This window comes from Chiloscyllium plagiosum, unplaced genomic scaffold, assembly GCF_037043375.1.
Source record: "Chiloscyllium plagiosum isolate Xiang-an unplaced genomic scaffold, Cpla_swu_hap1 HiC_scaffold_15, whole genome shotgun sequence".
NCBI lineage: Eukaryota > Metazoa > Chordata > Chondrichthyes > Orectolobiformes > Hemiscylliidae > Chiloscyllium > Chiloscyllium plagiosum.
In genome coordinates, this window is record NW_028270153.1 from 1,565,307 (window position 1) to 1,585,355 (window position 20,049).

Below are 20,049 nucleotides of genomic sequence, written 5' to 3' on the forward strand. Positions count from 1 at the left end.
ATGGACATCTCAAATGGTATTGTTGATCTCTCTCTCTGCACTTTCTCTGTGGCTGTAACACTGTACTCAGTACTCTGTTCTGCTACACTGATGCACTTTGTATGGTACGGTCTGCTTGTAGACCACTTAAAACAACACTTTTCACTGTATATCAGTACATGTGAAGACAATCAATCAAATCAAAATCAGATCCACAACCCAGTGGTGGCCAGGGATCTAGAGGTCCTGGTGCGTGGGTTACAGCAAAGCAAGTGATTAGCAAGTAAATGGAATCTTGATATTATTGCTAGGGGAATAGAATATAGAAGTAGGAAGGTTTTATTACATGTGTTCAGGGCCGTAGTGAGTCTACATCTGGAGTGCAGTTTATAGTTTTGGTCTCCTTATTTGAAAAAGTCAATATAATTGCTTTAGAAACAGTTCAGAGGATGTTTGTTCGACTCTTTCCTGGGATAAAAGGCTTTTGTTCTAAGAAGATTTAAACAGATTATGGCTATACCGTTTGGAGGTTAGAACAATTGAGAAATGATCTCATTGAAAGATGCAAGATCTCCAGAAGGCATGATAGGGTGGATACTGGGAGGATATTTCCCTTGAAAGTGGCCACAAAAACTAGGGAATGTAGTTTTAAGAATAAGATAGAAACTTGCAGAGACTGTAAGAATTAACCTTTTAAAACAGATGGGATTATTTTCTCTGAGTTGTTTATCTGTGGAGTTCTCTTCCCATGAAAGTATTGGAGACTAGGCATCTGGCTTTTATTCAAGGCCAATTTGGACAGTTCCTTAGGACATAGGAACAGAAATTAGGCCATTCAGCCCATCAAGTCTGCTCCACCATTCAATCATGGCTGATAAGTTTCTCAACCCCATTCTCCTGCTTTCTCCCAGTAACCCTTGATCCCCTTGATCATTAGGGACTTATCTATCTCAGTCTTAAATATACTCAATGATCTGGCCTCCACAGCTTTCTGTGGCAATGTATTCCATAGATTCCCCACTCTCTGGCTGAAGAAGTTTCTCCTTACCTCTATTCGAAAAGGTCTTCCCTGTGGTTCTAAGCCTGTGTCCTTGGTTACTAGTCGCTCCTATCAAAGGAAACATCCTCCTAACATCTATCCTGTCCAGGCCGTTCAGTATTCTGTATGTTTCAATAGAACCCCCCTCACTTTTCGAAACTCTGAGTATAAACCCAGAGTCCTCAAACATTTCTCATATGTTAAACTTTTCATTTCTGAGACCATTCTTGTGAACCTCCTCTGAAAGCACTCCAGAGCCAGTACATCCTTCCTGAGATATGAGCATAAAACTGCACACAATATTCCAAATGTGGTCTGACCAGAGCCTTATAGACCCTCAGAAGTACATCCTTGCTTTTATATTCAAGTCCTCATTGCATTTGCCTTCCTAACTACTGACTCAACTGCAAGTTTACCTTGAGAAAATCCTGGACTAGAACTCCCAAGTCATAGAGATGTACAGCATGGAAACAGACCCTTTGGTCCAACCTGTCCATGCGGACCAGATATCCCAACCCAATCTAGTCCCACTTGCCAGCACCCGGCCCATATCTCTCCAAACCCTTCCTATTCATATACCCATCCAAATGCCTCTTAAATGTTGCAATTGTACCAGCCTCTACCACATCCTCTGGCAGTTCATTCCATACACATACCACCCTCTGCGTGAAAACGTTGCCCCTTAGCTCTTTTTTATATCTTTCCCCTCTCACCATAAACTTATGCCCTCTAGTTCTGGACTCCCCGACCCCAGGGAAAAGACTTTGTCTATTTATCCTATCCATGCCCCTCATAATTTTGAAAACCTGTATAAGGTCACCCCTTAGCCTCCGACGCTCCAGGGAAAACAGCCACAGCTTGTTCAGCCTCTACCTGTAGTTCAGATCCTCCAACCCTGGCAACATCCTTGTAAATCTTTTCTGAACCCTTTCAAGTTTCACAACACCTTTCCGATAGGAAGGAGACCAGAATTACACGCAATATTCCAACAGTGGCCTAACCAATGTCCTATATAGCTGTAACAAGACCTCCCAACTCCTGTACTCAATACTCTGACCAATAAAGCAAAGCGTACCAAACACCTTCTTCACTATCCTATCTACCTGCGACTCCACTTTCAAGGAGCTCTGAACCTGCACTCCAAGGTCTCTTTGTTCAGCAATACTCCCTAGGACCTTACCATTAAGTGTATAAGTCCTGCTAAGATTTGCTTTCCCAAAATGCAGCACCTCGCATTTATCTGAATTAAACTCCATCTGCCACTTCTCAGCCCATTGGCCTATCTGGTCAAGATCCTGTTGTAATCTGAGGTAACCTTCGCTGTCCACTACACCTCCAATTTTAGTGTCATCTGCAAACTTACTAACTATACCTCTTATGCTCACATCCAAATCATTTATGTAAATTACAAAAAGTAGAGGACCCAGCACCGATCCTTGTGGCACTCCACTGGTCTCAGGCCTCCAGTCTGAAAAACAACACTCCACCACCACTCTCTCTCTTGAGCCAGTTCTATATCCAAATGGCTAGTTCTCCCTGTATTCCATGAGATCTAACCTTGCTAATCAGTCTCCCACAGGGAACCTTGTTGAACTCCTTACTGAAGTCCATATAGATCACATCTACTGCTCTGCCCTCATCAATCATCTTTGTTACTTCTTCAAAAAACTCAATCAATTTTGTGAGACATGACTTCCCACGCACAAAGCCATGTTGACTATCCCGAATCAGTCCTTGCCTTTGCAAATACATGTACATCCTGTCCCTCAGGATTCCCTCCAACAACTTGCCCACCACCGAGGTCAGGCTCACCGGTCTATAGTTCCCTGACTTGTCTTTACCACCTTTCTTAAACAGTGGCACCACGTTAGGCAACCTCCAGTCTTCCAGCACGTCACCTGTGACTATCGATAATACAAATATCTCAGCAAGAGGCCCAGCAATCACTTCTCTAGCTTCCCACAGAGTTCTCGGGTACTCCTGAACAGGTCCTGGGGATTTATCCACTTTTAACCATTTCAAGACATCCAGCACTTGCTCCTCTGTAATCTGGACATTTTGCAAGATGTCACCATCTATTTCCCTACAGTCTATATCTTCCATATCCTTTTCCACAGTAAATACTAATGCAAAATATTCATTTAGTATCTCCCCCATTTTCTGTGGCTCCACACAAAGGCTGCCTTGCTGATCTTTGAGGGGCCCTATTCTCTCCCTAGTTACCCTTTTGTCCTTAATATATTTCTAAAAACCCTTTGGATTCTCCTTAATTCTATTTGCCAAAGCTATCTCATGTCCCAGTTTTTCCCTCCTGATTTCCCTCCAAGTCTCTTTGCACTTCAGACTTCTGAATTTTCTCCCCAATTAGAAAATAGTTCCTTGGTAGACACCAGAGTTGAGGCTTATGAGAGGTTGGAGCAGAAAAGTTGAGTCTACAACCAGATCTTGTTAGAAGGTGCAGCAGGTTGCTGCTATGTTCTTATTAATTATTCATTGATTTGAGGCTTGACTCACCACATCCACCTTTTTCTAGATTCGCTCGTTCACTTTTCTAGGATCGTAATCAGACCTTCTATCTGCACTCTTTGAAATCTCAGCTTTTTTCAATTTTTTTCATTGCCCTTTTCTCTTTCAATTTGCGACAATCACAAACTTTACTTGTCTGCATTCTCCGTTCCTCCGCCTACTGAGTTTCTCCCTCCCTCCCTCCCCAGGCTCCTGCTAGCGGGGGATTTTGACCTAGTTCCCTTCTCTTTGTCCTTCTGATCCTCACCATTCTCCTTTATCCAATACCCTGAGGCATCCTCTGGCTAAATGTTAATGCAATAAGCATTTGCTTAGGAATTGAAAGCCATTGCCCAGTTTCCTACCCTGAACTAATTCCTCGAACCTCAAATGCACAGAACTCCTCACGCCCCTTGTTCCAGCTACTTCAGTTTTCAGGCTTTCAAACATTGTGCTCGTGCAGTTTCTTGCCTCCTTTCACTGCAGCCTTGTTGCTGATGTAAGGATGAGGGCAGCTCCTCGATGAAAAAAATTCTTGTGTTGCTTTTTTCCATGTTGTGATCTGGGTCAAGGTTTCCTGTATTTTTCCACTTCCCCTGTAAAGCTCAGTCTGTTCCTTCAATAAAGAAATATTTGTTCCAAAGATTCAAATATCCAAGTTAAATAAAACCAGTAAAATATTGAGATATTATTGCCAGTTAGTTCAGTGTGACTGTATCCTTCTGTTCAAATATAGTCTTAGCTGCAAACTGCCTAATGTTGTTTCCTGAGAATCTGCAAGTCTCTTGCTAGGCTAAGTGAGTTGGATTTGGTGCAAATCCCAGGAGCCAGCTCATTGACGAGGTCAGTCTCCCAGCATTGCAAATAAAAATGATTCCATCATAAAGACAGTTTGTTAATATGCAAGATAATATCTGGAAGTGAACATTTGGAACTTTATCTCCCAAGATTTGTTGAGGCTGGGGGTGAACTGAAAATTTTGAAAATGAGTTTGCTAGATTCTTTTTGAGTTAAGGCTAATATGGGGTATAGACAGGTGGATGGATTTAAGATGCAGATATGTGATTATAAGAACCATATCTTGTTATTTTTCTCTACTTTTGATTGCGGACTAATTTGGGAAAAGGACTGTTTTAAAAACCAAGGATTGTAGAAAGGATTACTGCACTTTTTAAAAACAACGGGTGGCACGCTGGCACAGTGGTTAGCACTACTGCCTCACAGCGCCAGAGACCCGGGTTCAATTCCCACCTCTGGCGATTCTCTGTGTGGAGTTTGCACATTCTCCTCCGGGTGCTCCGGTTTCCTCCCACAATCCAAAAATGTACAGGTCAGGTGAATTGGCCACGCTAAATTGCCCGTAGTGTTAGGTAAGGGGTAAATGTAGGGGAATGGGTCTGGGTGGGTTATGCTTTGGCAGGTCGGTGTGGACTTGTTGGGCCGAAGGGCCTAATTGCACACTGTAAGTAATCTAATCTTATAAGTGCTGTTTGTTCAAGTAGTGGGAAAGGTGAGCTGGAGCCGGAGGTATGTGCGGAGGGAGATTTCGCTGACAACAAATAGCTAATTGGTCTGTGGGCTGATCAGTTATCGATAAGAGTCCTCTTCTATTAACCATATCTTGGCTCCCAGGTAGCTGGACAGTAATTTGTTGGTGTGAATGTTTGGCCAGAAGCCATCAGACCTCTGGAAAGGAAGGAGCTGTCCGCTCTGCACTTCAAGGCTGACTGAAGCCAATTTCTTTGCCCTCATCAGTTGATATAAGCTGTGGCTTTTAACCAGTAATTTAGAGACATCTTCCATGTGGAGCAGTTGGTCCTGACAAGTGAAAAGCATTATCTCAGTGAACCCCCATGTGGACAGTGATCAGTGAACTGCCTTCCTAGTCTCTCCCTCTGCCCAGAACACCCATTCTCTTTGTGTCTATCTGCGTGTGTGTAGGAGAGTTTCAAGTCCAAATTCAGCAAAGATCTAGATAACATCCGGGTCAGGAGTTGACAAGTGGCAAGTAACATTTGAGCCACACAAGTGCCAGAGATTGACCATCTAACTATCCCCTCAATCTAATGGCATCATCATCCCCGAATTCCCCTATTGACCAGTAGTCAAACTGGACCAGCAACATAAATACTGTGGCTGCAAGAGCAGGTCAGAGGCTAAGAATCCGGCAGCGACTAATTCCCTGAAGCCTGTCCCCACACACTGCAGCATAGGGTGGAAGATGGCAGCAGAATAGGTGGGCTGAGCCCAAGACTCATCTGCTCCTGTTGGAGGAGTGAGAAAAGTGGTGTCTTTGTCTTCAGCTTTCCGATGTTATGGCAGCCTCAGCATGGCATGATGGTCCTTGTTGGCAGAGGCCTCTGGCCCAGTAATCCAGCAGCCCAGCATGGCAGTCTCATTCCCAACTGCATCTTCAGGGTATTCCATCATTCTTAATCGGCTATCCCTAAACCCAGGAGCCGTTAACGGAACCGTGATGATCTTTATCTTAATTTTGCTTTTTTAAGATTATTGTGTATGACTTCTATTATTCATATAGGTGACACAGTGAGGTGATTTAAAACTTTTCCCTATATTTTTCATGTAAAAGTACACATGACAATAGATGCAGGAGTAGGCCATTCGACCCTTTGAGCCAGCACCACCATTCATTATGATCAGTATCCTGTTCCTGCCTTATCCCCATAACCCTTGATTCCACTATCTTTAAAAGCTCTATCCATCTCTTTTTTGAATGTACCAGAGACTTGGCCTATACTGCCTTATGAGGCAGAGCATTCCATATATCCACCACTCTCCGGGTGAAGACGTTTCTCCTCAACTCTGTTCTAAATGGCTTACCCCTTATTTTTAAACTGTGTCCTCTGGTTCTGGACTCGCCTATCAGCGGAAACATGCTTCCTGCCTCCAGAGTGTCCGATCCTTTAATAATCTTACACATCTCAATCCGATCCCCTCTAGTCTGCTCAGATATGTGATGGAATTAAACCTCACTTGCCTAGATGAGTACAGCTCCAACAGTACTCAAGCTCATACCATCCAGGAAAAAGCAGTCTGCTTGGCACCCCATTCATAATCTTCAGCATTCAATCCTTCCACTACAGTGGCGGTGGTGCATACCTTCTGCAAACATGCACTGCAACAGCTGGCCAAAGTACCTTGACAACACTCTCCAAATCCACAAACTATCCCATCTGAAAGGACAAGGGCAGCAACAGATACATGGGGACATCATAGAACATAGAACATTACAGTGCAGTACAGGCCCTTCGGCCCTCGATGTTGCACCGACCTGTCATACCAATCTGAAGCCCATCCCACCTACACTATTCCATGTGCGTCCACATGCTTGTCCAATGACAACTTAAATGTACTTAAAGTTGGCAAATCTACTACCATTGCAGGCAAAGCATTCCATACCCTTACTACTCTGAGTAAAGAACTACCTCTGACATCTGTCCTATATCTATCACCCCTCAATTTAAAGCTATGCCCCCTCGTGCTCGCCGTCCCCATACTTGGAAAAAGGCTGTCCCAGTCCACTCTATCTAATCCTCTGATTATCTTATGTCTCTGTTAAGTCACCTCTCAACCTTCTTCTCTCTAACGAAAACAGCCTCAAGTCCCTCAGCCTTTCCTCGTAAGACCTTCCCTCCATACCAGGCAACATCCTAGTAAATCACCTCTACACCCTTTCCAAAGCTTCCACATCCTTCCTATAATGCGGTGACCAGGACTGTACACAATACTCCAAGTGTGGCTGTACCAGTTTTGTACAGCTGCAGCATAATCTCCTGGTTCCAAAACTCGATCCCTCTATTAATAAAAGCTAAAAAACTGTATGCCTTCTTAACAACCCTATCAACCTGGGTGGCAACTTTCAAGGATCTGTGTACCTGAACACCGAGATATCTCTGCTCATCTACACTACCAAGAATCTTACCATTAGCCCAGTACTTTGCACTTCAGTTACTCCGACCAAAGTGACACTTGTCCGCATTAAACTCCATTTGCCACCTCTCAGCCCAGCTCTGCAGCTTATCTATGTCTCTCTGTAACCTACAACATCCTTCGTCACTATCCACAGCTGCACCTACCTTAATGTTGTCTGCAAATTTACTAACCCAACCTTCTATGCCCTCATCCAGGTCGTTTACCACCTCCAATTCCCCTCTAAGTTACTTGGTCACTTAGAAATATATCACCATTCCTTCACTGTCACAGTCCAGGAGCTGCTTTCCCAAATGCATTGTCCTTGCACCAGTTGGACTGGAGTGGTTCAAAAATATAAGGCCATAAGACATAGGAGCGGAAGTAAGGCCATTCGGCCCATCGAGTCCACTCCGCCATTCAATCATGGCTGATGCTGGATATTGGTGCTGGAAGAGCACAGCAGTTCAGGCAGCATCCAAGGAGCTTTGAAATCGACTTTTCGGGCAAAAGCCCTTCATCAGGAATAAAGGCAGTGAGCCTGGAGCTTGGAGAGATAAGCTAGAGGAGTGTGAGGGTGGGGAGAGAGGAGCATAGAGTACAATGGTGAGTGGGGGAGGGGATGAAGGTGATAGGTCAGGGAGGAGAGGGTGGAGTGGATAGGTGGAAAAGGAGCTAGGCAGGTCGGACAAGTCCGGACAAGTCATGGGGACTGGAAGTTTGCAACTAGGATGAGATAGGGGAAGAGGAAATGAAGAAGCTGTTGAAGTCCACATTGATGCCCTGAGGTTGAAGTGTTCCGAGGCGGAAGATGAGGCGTTCTTCCTCCAGGCGTCTGGTGGTGAGGGAGTGGCGGTGAAGGAGGCCCAGCACCTCCATGTCCCCGGCAGAGTGGGAGGGGGAGTTGAAATGTTGGGCCACGGGGTGGTGTGGTTGATTGGTGCGGGTGTCTTGGAGATGTTCCCTAAAGCGCTCTGCTAGGAGGCGCCCAGTCTCCCCAATGTAGAGGAGACCGCATCGGGAGCAACGGATACAATAAATGATATTAGTGGATGTGCAAGTAAAACTTTGGATGTGGAAGGCTCCTTTAGGGCCTTGGATAGAGGTGAGAGAGGAGGTGTGGGTGCAGGTTTTACAGTTCCTGCGGTGGCAGGGGAAGGTGCCAGGATGGGAGGGTGGGTTGTAGGGGGGCGTGGACCTGTCCAGGTAGTCACGGAGGGAACAGTCTTTGCAGAAGGCGGAAAGGGGTGGGGAGGGAAATATATCCCTGGTGGTGGGGTCTTTTTGGAGGTGGCGGAAATGTCGGTGGATGATTTGGTTTATGCGAAGGTTGGTAGAGTGGAAGCTGAGCACCAGGGGCGTTCTGTCCTTGTTAAGGTTGGAGGGGTGGGGTCTGAGGGTGGAGGTGCGAGATGTGGACGAGATGTGTCGGAGGGCATCTTTAACCACGTGGGAAGGGAAATTACGGTCTCTAAAGAAGGAGGCCATCTGGTGTGTTCTGTGGTGGAACTGGTCCTCCTGGGAGCAAATCCGGCAGAGGCGGAGGAATTGGGAATACGGGATGGCATTTTTGCAAGAGGTAGGGTGGGAAGAGGTGTAATCCAGGTAGCTGTGGGAGTCGGTGGGTTTGTAAAAAATGTCAGTGTCAAGTTGGTCGTCATTAATGGAGATGGAGAGGTCCAGGAAGGGGAGGGAGGTGTCAGAGATGGTCCAGGTAAATTTAAGGTCAGGGTGGAATGTGTTGGTGAAGTTGATGAATTGTTCAACCTACTCGTGGGAGCACGAGGTGGCGCCAATGCAGTCATCAATGTAGCGGAGGAAGAGGTGGGGAGTGGTGCTGGTGTAATTACGGAAGATCAACTGCTCTACGTAGCCAACAAAGAGACAGGCATAGCTGGGGCCCATACGTGTGCCCATGGCTACCCCTTTGGTCTGGAGGAAGTGGGAGGATTCGAAGGAGAAATTGTTAAGGGTGAGGACCAGTTCGGCCAAACGAATGAGAGTGTCGGTGGAAGGGTACTGTTGGGGATGTCTGGAGAGGAAAAAACAGAGGGCTTGGAGGCCCTGGTCATGGCGGATGGAGGTGTAGAGGGATTGGATATCCATGGTGAAGATGAGGCATTGGGGGCCGGGGAAACGGAAGTCTTGGAGGAGGTGGAGGGCGTGGGTGGTGTCACGAACGTATGTGGGGAGTTACTGGACTAGGGGGGAATAGGACAGTGTCGAGGTAGGTAGAGATGAGTTCAGTGGGGCAGGAGCATGCTGGACATCATGGCTGATGGGCATTTCAACTCCACTCACCCGCATTCTCCCCGTAGTCCTTAATTCCTTGTGACATCAAGAATTTATCAATTTCTGCCTTGAAGACATTTAGCGTCCCAGCCTCCACTGCACTCTGTGGCAATGAATTCCACAGGCCCACCACTCTCTGGCTGAAGAAATGTCTCCGCATTTCTGTTCTGAATTGACCCCCTCTAATTCTAAGGCTGTGTCCACGGGTCCTAGTCTCTTCGCCTAACAGAAACAATTTCCTAGCGTCCACCCTCTCCAAGCCATGTATTATCTTTTAAGTTTCTATTAGATCTCCCCTTAATCTTCTAAACTCCAATGAATACAATCCCAGTATCCTCAGCCGTTCCTCATATGTTAGACCTACCATTCCAGGGATCATCCGTGTGAATCTCCGCTGGACATGCTCCAGTGCCAGTATGTCCTTCCTGAGGTGTGGGGACCAAAACTGGACTCAGTACTCCAAATGGGGCCTAACCAGAGCTTTATAAAGTCTCAGTAGCACAACAGTGCTTTTATATTCCAACTCTCTTGAGATAATTGACAATATACCACCTTCAAAGACAATTAAGGATAGGCTTAACCAGTGACCTACCACATCTCTTAAATAACTAAATAAAAAGCCCGCAATTATACTAATTTCAATTCCCTATATGAAAAATAACACTTTGGGTGTTTGGGTTTAGTGTCAATGATTATTTTATAAATAGACTTAAGGTCCTTTGTGGTCCAATGCCCAGATGAACATATATGTTCCAAGGGAATTTATTAGAATTTTAAGAGGGCCCATGGCAGAATTGATGAGGAATGATATTACAGTTCTAAGCAAGCTGGAAAATTTGGTTTTAAAAATCAAGCACACTGAGCTTGAGTTGAGGAATGTTATGATATTATGAAGTCCCGTACACCGATCAGAAAGAGATTACCAAATATTAACCAAGTACTACAAAAATAATCATGTTACTGACAAAGACAATTTTGTTGAAGCTTTTTGTCATTCACTCATCAGGACAATTTGTAGGAATATCTATTTCAGGGAGAAAACCCAACATTTATATAGTGAGAGGAGAGACCTCATTGAGATCACATCAGTTAATAGTGATTGACAGTTAACTGTCAGACTTTGTTTGAATGTTAAACCAGGCACGTTGACTCTGATTAGTCGAGGTATTGTTCTGAGAAATGAACCAATGAATTTCCATCAACTATTTTATTGAGTTGAAACAGGATACCATGTGTACATTTTTGTGTTCTGTCAATCAATTGTCCAATACTGTGAGCCTGTCTGATAACCCTACACCAGTTGCAAATGTAATTCTTTGCAAGTTCCAGATTATCCAGCAAATATCCAATTGCATCTATTTTCGGCAGTGTGTTTCGCAAGACTGGGCTTATTGGCTATTGCTTAATACCACTGCTAGGTGAAAATCTTTCAACACTCTTTCTAACAGCACTGTGGCTGTTCCTACTGCCCAATAACTACAGTGACTCTCGAGGTAGCTCACCATCACTTAATCCAGGAATGGGCATTAAATGCTGGTCCAGCCAATAAAACCCACATACCAGGAACAAATAAAAAACAGACATCATAAAGAGGTGAGCATTACTAAACTATGTCTCCCAGACCCAAATGGAAATACATTCCTGTTTGCTGAAAGAAGCAAAAATCAACCTAGCATTAGTCACAATCTTTCAATTCTCATTGGACACGGGTATAGTGATGGAGAACTACATTATACCACTATTATTTGAAGTGGAGAGGGATAAAGCAGAAGCTACAGATCGTATATGTCAAGTTGCCATTTATATTTGAGAGGTTATCTGAAACCATTATCAGAAGCAAAATAAACTTTTGTGAAGTTTTGGGTTGAGAAAAGAAAACCTGAGTGAATTTATTAAAATTAATTTGTGTCTGACTATCTTGATCGAATTGTTTAAGAAGGTATCACAGAAAATTGATCATGCCTGTGCAACAGTTGCTGTCATTTGGACTTTGAGGAGGTATTTGACAATGTGCCTACAAGGAGTTTTAAGGAATTGGAGGTCAGTGGAATTTGAGGAAACTGGGTTATGATGCATGGGATTAGCTCAGTGACACGGGTGGGTGGGTGTCTTCAGATTGGGAGATTTTGCAGTGGCAGTCCACAAGGATTAGTGTAGGTGCATTACGTATTGCAATTTTTATAAAATACTTAAACTACAGTGGAGATTGTAGCATCATAAAGTTGGCAGGCATTACAAAATTTCACAAAGTTCAAGTTAGTGCTGAGATAGTTGCAAGCCTTTTGATAGCAGGAAGAATAGCTAACAAATGACTGAAAGAACTGTGGATGCTGGAAATCTGAAACAAGGAAGGATAGTGAAAGGATTTGGCCTCAGCTGGAGTATTGCATCTAGTCCTGAGCATAACACTTCAGCAAGAATGTAAAAACATTAAAGAGAACACAGAAGAGAGTAATGAGAGACAAGTGGGGAGTTACTTGCTACCGAACTCTTAGCCTTTGACTTTACTCTTGCAATCTTGCAATCATTCAACCCCAGGACATCAATGTGGACTTCACCAGTTTCCTTATTTCCCCTCTCCACCGCCGCCCCCCCACCTTACCCCAGTTCCAAAGTTCCAGCTCAGCATTGTCCCCATGACCTGTCCTACCTGCCTATCTTCCTTTCCACCTAACCACTTCACCCTCCTCTCTGACCTATCACCTCCATCCCCACCCCCATTCACCTATTGTACTCTTCGCTACCTGTCTCTTCCGCCCCCCCACCCAATTATCTCTCCACCCTGCAGCTCACTGCCTCTATTCCTGATGAAGGGCTTTTGCCTGAAATGTCGATTTTTCTGCTCCTTGAATGCTGCCTGGCCTGCTGTGCTTTTCCAGCACCACTCTAATCTAGACTCTTGCAATCATGGTATTCCCATGGTAACCAGTGTTCCCTCTACGATCAACGTGCCAATGCCAGTTTTGTTTCCCAGAAATTGTTGCCATGACTTCAGAGGAGGCCCAAAAAAAATTAGAGTGAACACTGCGTAAAGCATAGGAGCAGAAAAACACCATTTGACCTATCAACTTTGCTCTGTCATTCAATGAGATGATGGTTGATCTGATGCTCCTCAACTCTGCTTTCCTGTTTTTTCCGCATAACTCTTGATTCAGTTACTGATTAAAAATCTGTCAGTCCTAGCCTTCAATATGTTTGACGATCCAGCTTTTTATAGCCGTCTGTGGTAAAGAATTCCACAGAATGACTACCTTCTGAGAGAAGGTGGTGCAGCACGGGTGACTCAGTGGTTAGCACTGCTGCCTCACAGCACCAAGGTCCAATTCCAGCCTCAGGCGACTGTCTGTGTGCAGTTTGCACAGTTTCCTTGTGTCTGTGTGGGTTTCCTCTGGAAGCTCCGGTTTTCTCCCACAGTCCAAAGATGTGGAGATTAGGTGGATTGTCCATGGGAAATGCAGGGTTACAAGGATAGTGGGGAGCAGTGGTGGTGGGGTCTGGATGAAATTTTCTTTGGCGGGTCAGTGCAGACCTGATCAGCCAAATGGCCTCTTTCTGCACTGTGGGGGTTTTAGTTTACAAACAAGAGAAATTCTCATCACCTCTGTCTTAAATGGATGACTTATTTTGAGATTATGCTCCCTGATCCGAGACTCTTCACAAGGGAAACAACATTTTCGCATCTATCCAGTCAAGTTCAGTAAGAATAATGTATGTTTCAATGAGACCACCCTCGTTCTTCTAAGGTCCAGCAAGTACAGGCCCAACCTACTTAACCCTCGCCTCATAAGAAAATCCCTCCATACCTGAGATCAACCTAATGTCCTTCTCTCATCTGCCTCCAACGCCATTATATCTTTCCTGAGGTAAGGGGACCAAAACTGTTCCAGTATTCCAGGTGCAGTCTAACTAGTGCTTTGCGTATATTATGCAGACTTCCCTGTTTGCAGGTGACACCAAAATAGTTGGCATAGTAGACAGTGAAGAAGGTTTTCTAAGATTACAAAGGGATCGTGATCAAATGGGTCAATGGGCTGAAAAAATGGCACATGGAGTTCAGTCTGGATAACTGTAAGGGATTGGTTTTGGTACAACAAAGAAGGGTAGGGCTTATACAATTAATGGTAGGGCCTTGGGTAGTGTTGGAACAGAGGGACCTTTGGAGTGCAGGTATATAGTTCTTTGAAATATGCATCACATAGACAAGGTGGTGTAAGGAAAGCATTTGGCACGCTTGCTTTCATTGCGCAGACCTTTGAGTGTAGGAGTTGGGGGCGTCATGGTGAGGTTGTACAGGACGTTGATGAGGCCTCTTCTGGAGTACAGTGTACAGTTCTAGTCACCCAGATATAGGAAGGATATTATCAAATGGAGAGGGTTCAGAAGAGATTTACCAGGATGTTGCTGGTTATGGAAGGTTTGAGTTATAAAGAAAGGCTGGATAGGCTGGGAGTTTTTTTTCGCTGAAGCGTAGGAAGTTGGGCAATCTGACAGAAGTTTATAAAATAATAGGTATGGATAATGTTAATGGTAGTTGGCTTTTCCCTACAATGGGGGCATTTCAAGACTAGGGGGCCCATTCTTTCGGTGAGAGGAGAGATTTAAAAAAGACATGAGGCAAATAATTTATACAGAGATGATTTGTGTGTGGAATGAACTTCCTGAGAAAGTGGTGGATGTGGGCACAGTTACAACATATAAAAGACATTTGGATAGATAGATGAATAGGAAAGGTTTGGTGGATATGGACCAAGAGCAGGCAGCTGGGACTAGTTTAGTTTGGGGTTATGTTCGGCACGGACTGATTGGACTGAAGAGTCTGTTTCCGTGCTCTATGACTCTAAGGAATGTGTTTTCATTTACATCATAGGCTAATATATTTTAATATTTATGTGTAGGCACTGATTGTCCATCTGAATTTTGATTAATGCATCAATATATATTTAACTTGAAATACTAATACAAGCAATTGTAGACATGTACAGTTAAAGAGGTAAAAACAATTACTGCAGATGCTGGAAACCAGATTCTGGATCAGTGCTGCTGGAAGAGCACAGCAATTCAGGCAGCATCCGAGGACAGGCAAAATCGACGTTTCGGGCAAAAGCCCTTCATCAGGAATAAAAAGCTCCTGATGAAGGACTTTTGCCCGAAACGTCGATTTTGCCTGTCCTCGGATGCTGCCTGAATTGCTGTGCTCTTCCAGCAGCACTGATCCAGAATGTACAGTTAAAGAGCAATCTTTGCATACTGATACATTGTTTTATATTCTCAATAAAAAGCATTATTTTTAATTAGTCATAGAGATGTACAGCACAGAAACAGACCCTTTGGTCCAACTCGTCCATGCCAACCAGAAATACCAACCCAATCTCTTCCCACCTGCCAACACCCAGCACATATCTTTCCAAGTCCTTCCTATTCGTATGCCCATCCAGATATCTTTTAAATGTTGCAATTGTACCAGCCTCCACCACTTCCTCTGGCAGCTCATTCCATACACATACCACCCTCTGTGTGAAAAAGTTGTCCCTTAGGTCTCTTTTATATCTTTCCCCTTTCACCCTAAACCTATGCCCTTTAGTTCTGGACTCACCCATCCCTGGGAAAAGACTTTGTCTATTTATCCTATCCATGTCCCTCATGATTTTATAAACCTCTATGAGGTCGCCCCTCAGCCTCCGACGCTCCAGGGAAAACAGCGCCAGCCTGTTCAGCCTCTTCCTATAGCGCAAATCCTCCAACCCTGGCAATATCTTTTCTGAACCCTTTCAAGTTTCACAACATCTTTCCGATAGGAAGGAGACCAAAATTGCATGCAATATTTCAACAGTGGCCTAACCAATGTCCTGTACAGCCGCAACATGACCTCCCAACTCCTGTACTCAATACTCTGACCAATAAAGGAAAGCATACCAAACGCCTTCTTCACTATCCTATCTACCTGCGACTCCACTTTCAAGGAGCTATGAACCTGCACTCCAAGGTCTCTTTGTTCAGCAACACTCCCTAGGACCTTACCATTAAGTGTATAAGTCCTGCTAAGATTTGCTTTCCCAAAATGCAGCACCTCACATTTATCTGAATTAAACTCCATCTGCCACTTCTCAGCCCATTGGCCCATCTGGTCAAGATCCTGTTGTAATCTGAGGTAACCCTCTTCGCAGTCTACTACACCTCCAATTTTGGTGTAATCTGTAAACTTACTGACAATACCTCTTTTATGGTCACATCCAAATCATTTATATAAATGACAAAAAGTAGAGGGCCCAGCACCGATCCTTGTGGCACTCTACTGGCCACAGGCCTCCAGTCTGAAAAGCAACTCTCCACCACCACCCTCTGTCGTCTTCCTTTGAGTTAGTTCTGTATCCAAATGGTTAGTTCTCCCTGTATTCCATGAGATCTAACCTTGCTAATCAGTCTCCCATGGGGATCCTTGTCGAACGCCTTACTGAAGTCCATATAGATCACATCTACTGCTCTGCCCTCATCAATCTTCTTTGTTACTTCTTCAAAAAACTCAATCAAGTTTGTGAGACATGATCCCCCACGCACAAAGCCATGTTGACTATCCTGAATCAGGCCTTGCCTTTCGAAATACATATACATCCTGTCCCTCAGGATTCCCTCCAGCAACTTGCCCATCACTGACATCAGACTCACTGGTCTATAGTTCCCAGGCTTGTCCTTACCTCCTTAAACTGTGGCACCACATTTACCAACCTCCAGTCTTCTGGCACCTTACTTTTGACAATTGATGATACAAATATCTTAGCAAGAGGCCCAGCAATCACTTCTCTAGCTTCCCACAGAGTTCTAGGGTACACCTGATCAGGTCCTGGGGATTTATCCACTTTTAACCGTTTCAAGACATCCAGCAGTTCCTTCGTTGTAATCTGGATATTTTGCAAGATGTCACCATCTGTTTCCCTATTACTCCTTCGAATCCTCCCACTTCCTCCAGACTAAAGGGGTAGCCATGGGCACACGTATGGGCCCCAGCTATGCCTGTCTCTTTGGCTACGTAGAGCAGTTGATCTTCTGTAATTACACCGGCACCACTCCCCACCTCTTCCTCCGCTACATTAATGACTGCATTGGCGCCACCTCGTGCTCCCGCGAGGAGGTTGAGCAATTCATCAACTTCACCAACATATTCCACCCTGACCTTAAATTTACCTGGACCATCTCTGAGACCTCCCTCCCCTTCCTGGACCTCTCCATCTCCATTAATGACGACCGACTTGACACTGACATTTTTTTACAAACCCATCGACTCCCACAGCTACCTGGATTACACCTCTTCCCACCCTACCTCTTGCAAAAATGCCATTCCATATTCCCAATTCCTCCGCCTCCGCCGTATCTGCTCCCAGGAGGACCAGTTCCACCACAGAACACACCAGATGGCCTCCTCCTTTCGAGACCGTAATTTCCCTTCCCACGTGGTTAAAGATGCCCTCCAACACATCTCGTCCACATCCCGCACATCCGCCCTCAGACCCCACCCTCCAACCGTAACAAGCCCCTGGTGCTCAGCTTCCACCCTACCAACCTTTGCATAAACCAAATCATCCACCGACATTTCCGCCACCTCCAAAAAGACCCTACCACCAGGGATATATTTCCCTCCCCACCCCTTTCCGCCTTCCGCAAAGACCGTTCCCTCCGTGAGAACCTGGTCAGGTCCACGCCTCTTCCTACAACCCACCCTCCCATCCTGGCACCTTCCCCTGCCACCGCAGGAACTGTAAAACCTGCGCCCACACCACCTCCCTCAAGTCTATCCAAGGCCCTAAAGGAGCCTTCCACATCCATCAAAGTTTTACTTGCATATCCCTAATATCATTTATTGTATCCGTTGCTCCCGATGCGGTCTCCTCTACATTGGGGAGACTGGGCGCCTCCTAGCAGAGCGCTTTAGGGAACATCTCCGGGACACCCGCACCAATCAACCAAACCGCCCCGTGGCCCAACATTTCAACTCCTCCTCCCACTCTGCCGAGGACATGGAGGTCCTGGGCCTCCTTCACCGCCGCTCCCTCACCACCAGATGCCTGGAGGAAGAACGCCTCGTCTTCCGCCTCAGAACACTTCAACCCCAGGGCATCAATGTGGACTTCAACAGTTTCCTCATTACCCCTTCCCCCACCCTAGTTCCAGACTTCCAGCTCAGCACTATCCCCATGACTTGTCTGGAGTTGTCCTACCTGCCTATCACCTTTTCCACCTATCCACTCCACCCTCTCCTCCCTGACCTATCACCTTCATCTCCTCCCCCACTCACCTATTGTACTCTATGCTACTTTCTCCCCACCCCCACCCTCCTCTAGCTTATCTCTCCACGCTTCAGGCTCTCTGCCTTTATTCCTGATGAAGGGCTTTTGCCCGAAACGTCGATTTCGCTGCTCCTTGGATGCTGCCTGAACTGCTGTGATCTTCCAGCACCACTAATCCAGAATCTGGTTTCCAGCATCTGCAATCATTGTTTTTACCTAATCTATTTCCCTACAGAGTATATCTTCCATATCCTTTTCCACAGTAAATACTGATGCAAAATACTCATTTAGTATCTCCCCCATCTCCTGTGGCTCCACATAAAGGCCGCCTTGCTGATCTTTGAGGGGCCCTATTCTCTCCCTCGTTACCCTTTTGTCGTTAATATATATATAAAAACCCTTTGGATTCTCCGTAACTTTATTTGCCAAAGCTAGCTCATGTCCCCTTTTTGCCCTCCTGATTTCCCTCTTAAGTATACTCCTCCTGCCTTTATACTGTTCTAAGGATTGTTGTGGTTCTGTTCGCCGAGCTGGAAGTTTTTGTTGCAAACGTTTCGTCCCCTGGCTAGGCGACATCATCAGTGCTTGGGAACCTCCTGCGAAGCGCTTCTTTGATGTTTCCTCCGGTGTTTATAGTGGTCTGTCCCTGCCGCTTCCGGTTGTCAGTTTCAGCTGTCCGCTGTAGTGGTTGGTATATTTGGTCCAGGTCGATGTGTTTGTTGATGGAGTTTGTGGAGGAGGCTCCCAAGCACTGATGATGTTGCCTAGCCAGGGGACGAAACGTTTGCAACAAAAACTTCCAGCTCGGCGAACAGAACCACAACAACGAGCACCCGAGCTACAAATCTTCACACAAACTTTGTTCTAAGGGATTCATTTGATCCATCTTGTCTATACCTGACATGTGCTTCCTTTTTCTTAACCAAATCCTCAATATCTTCAGTCATCCAATATTCCCTACACCTACCAACCTTTTCTTTCCTTTCACCTTAACAGAAATTTACTGTCTCTGGTTTCTTGTTATCTCATTTCTGAAGGCTTTCCCTTTACCTGCGAACATCTGCCCATACTCAGCTTTTGAAAGTTCTTGCCTAATAGCGTCAAAATTAGCTTTTCTCCAATTTAGAACTTTAACTTTTAGACCTGGTCTATCCTTTTCCATCGCTATTTTAAATCGAAAGGAATTATGGTCGCTGGCCCCAAAGTGCTCCCCCACTGACACCTAAGTCACCTGCCCTGCCTTGCACCTTCTCTAGTAGCTACATCCACATACTGAATCAGAAAATTGTCATGTACACACTTAACAAATTCCTCTCCATCTAAACCCTTAACACTACGGCAGTCCCAGTCTATGTTTGGAAAGTTAAAATCCCCTACTATAACTACCCTATTATTCTTACAGATAACTGAGATCTCCTTATAAATTTGTTTCTCAATTTCCCTCTGACTATTAGGGGGTCGATAATACAATGCCAATAAGGTGATTCTCCCTTTCTTATTTCTCAGTTCAACCCAAACAACTTCCCTGGATGTATTTCGGGAATATCCTCCCTCCGTACAGCTGTAATGTTATCCCTTATCAAAAACTCCACTCCCCCTCCTTTTTTGCCTCCCTTTCTGTCCTTCCTGTCGCATTTGTATCCTGGAACATTAAGCTGCTGGTCCTTTCCATCCCTGAGTCTCTGCAATTGCTATGATATCCCCGTGCCATGTTCTGAACTATGCCCTGCGTTCATCTGCCTTCCCTGTTAGGCCTCTTGCATTGAGATAAATGCAGTTTAATTTGTTAGTCCTACCTTGTTCTCTGCTTTAACCCTGCCTGTCCTGACTGTTTGACTTGGTTCTGTTTTTACCTCTGTTCTCAACTGTACCAGTCTCAGATTGATCTCATTCCTCGTTATCTCCCTGGGTCCCAACCCCCATCCCCCCACTTACCAGTTTAAATCCTCCAGAGCAGCTCTAGCAAATTTCCCTGCCAGTATATTAGTCCCCTTCCAATTTAGGTGCAATCCGTCCTTCTTGTAC

The 20,049-nt window shown here is 45.2% G+C and overlaps 1 protein-coding gene across 6 annotated transcripts in view; it reads left to right on the forward strand.

The window, feature by feature from the left end:
- mtss1 (MTSS I-BAR domain containing 1) overlaps positions 1-20,049 on the forward strand; it is a 228,518-nt gene that overhangs the window by 47,516 nt on the left and 160,953 nt on the right. The window lies entirely within an intron of this gene.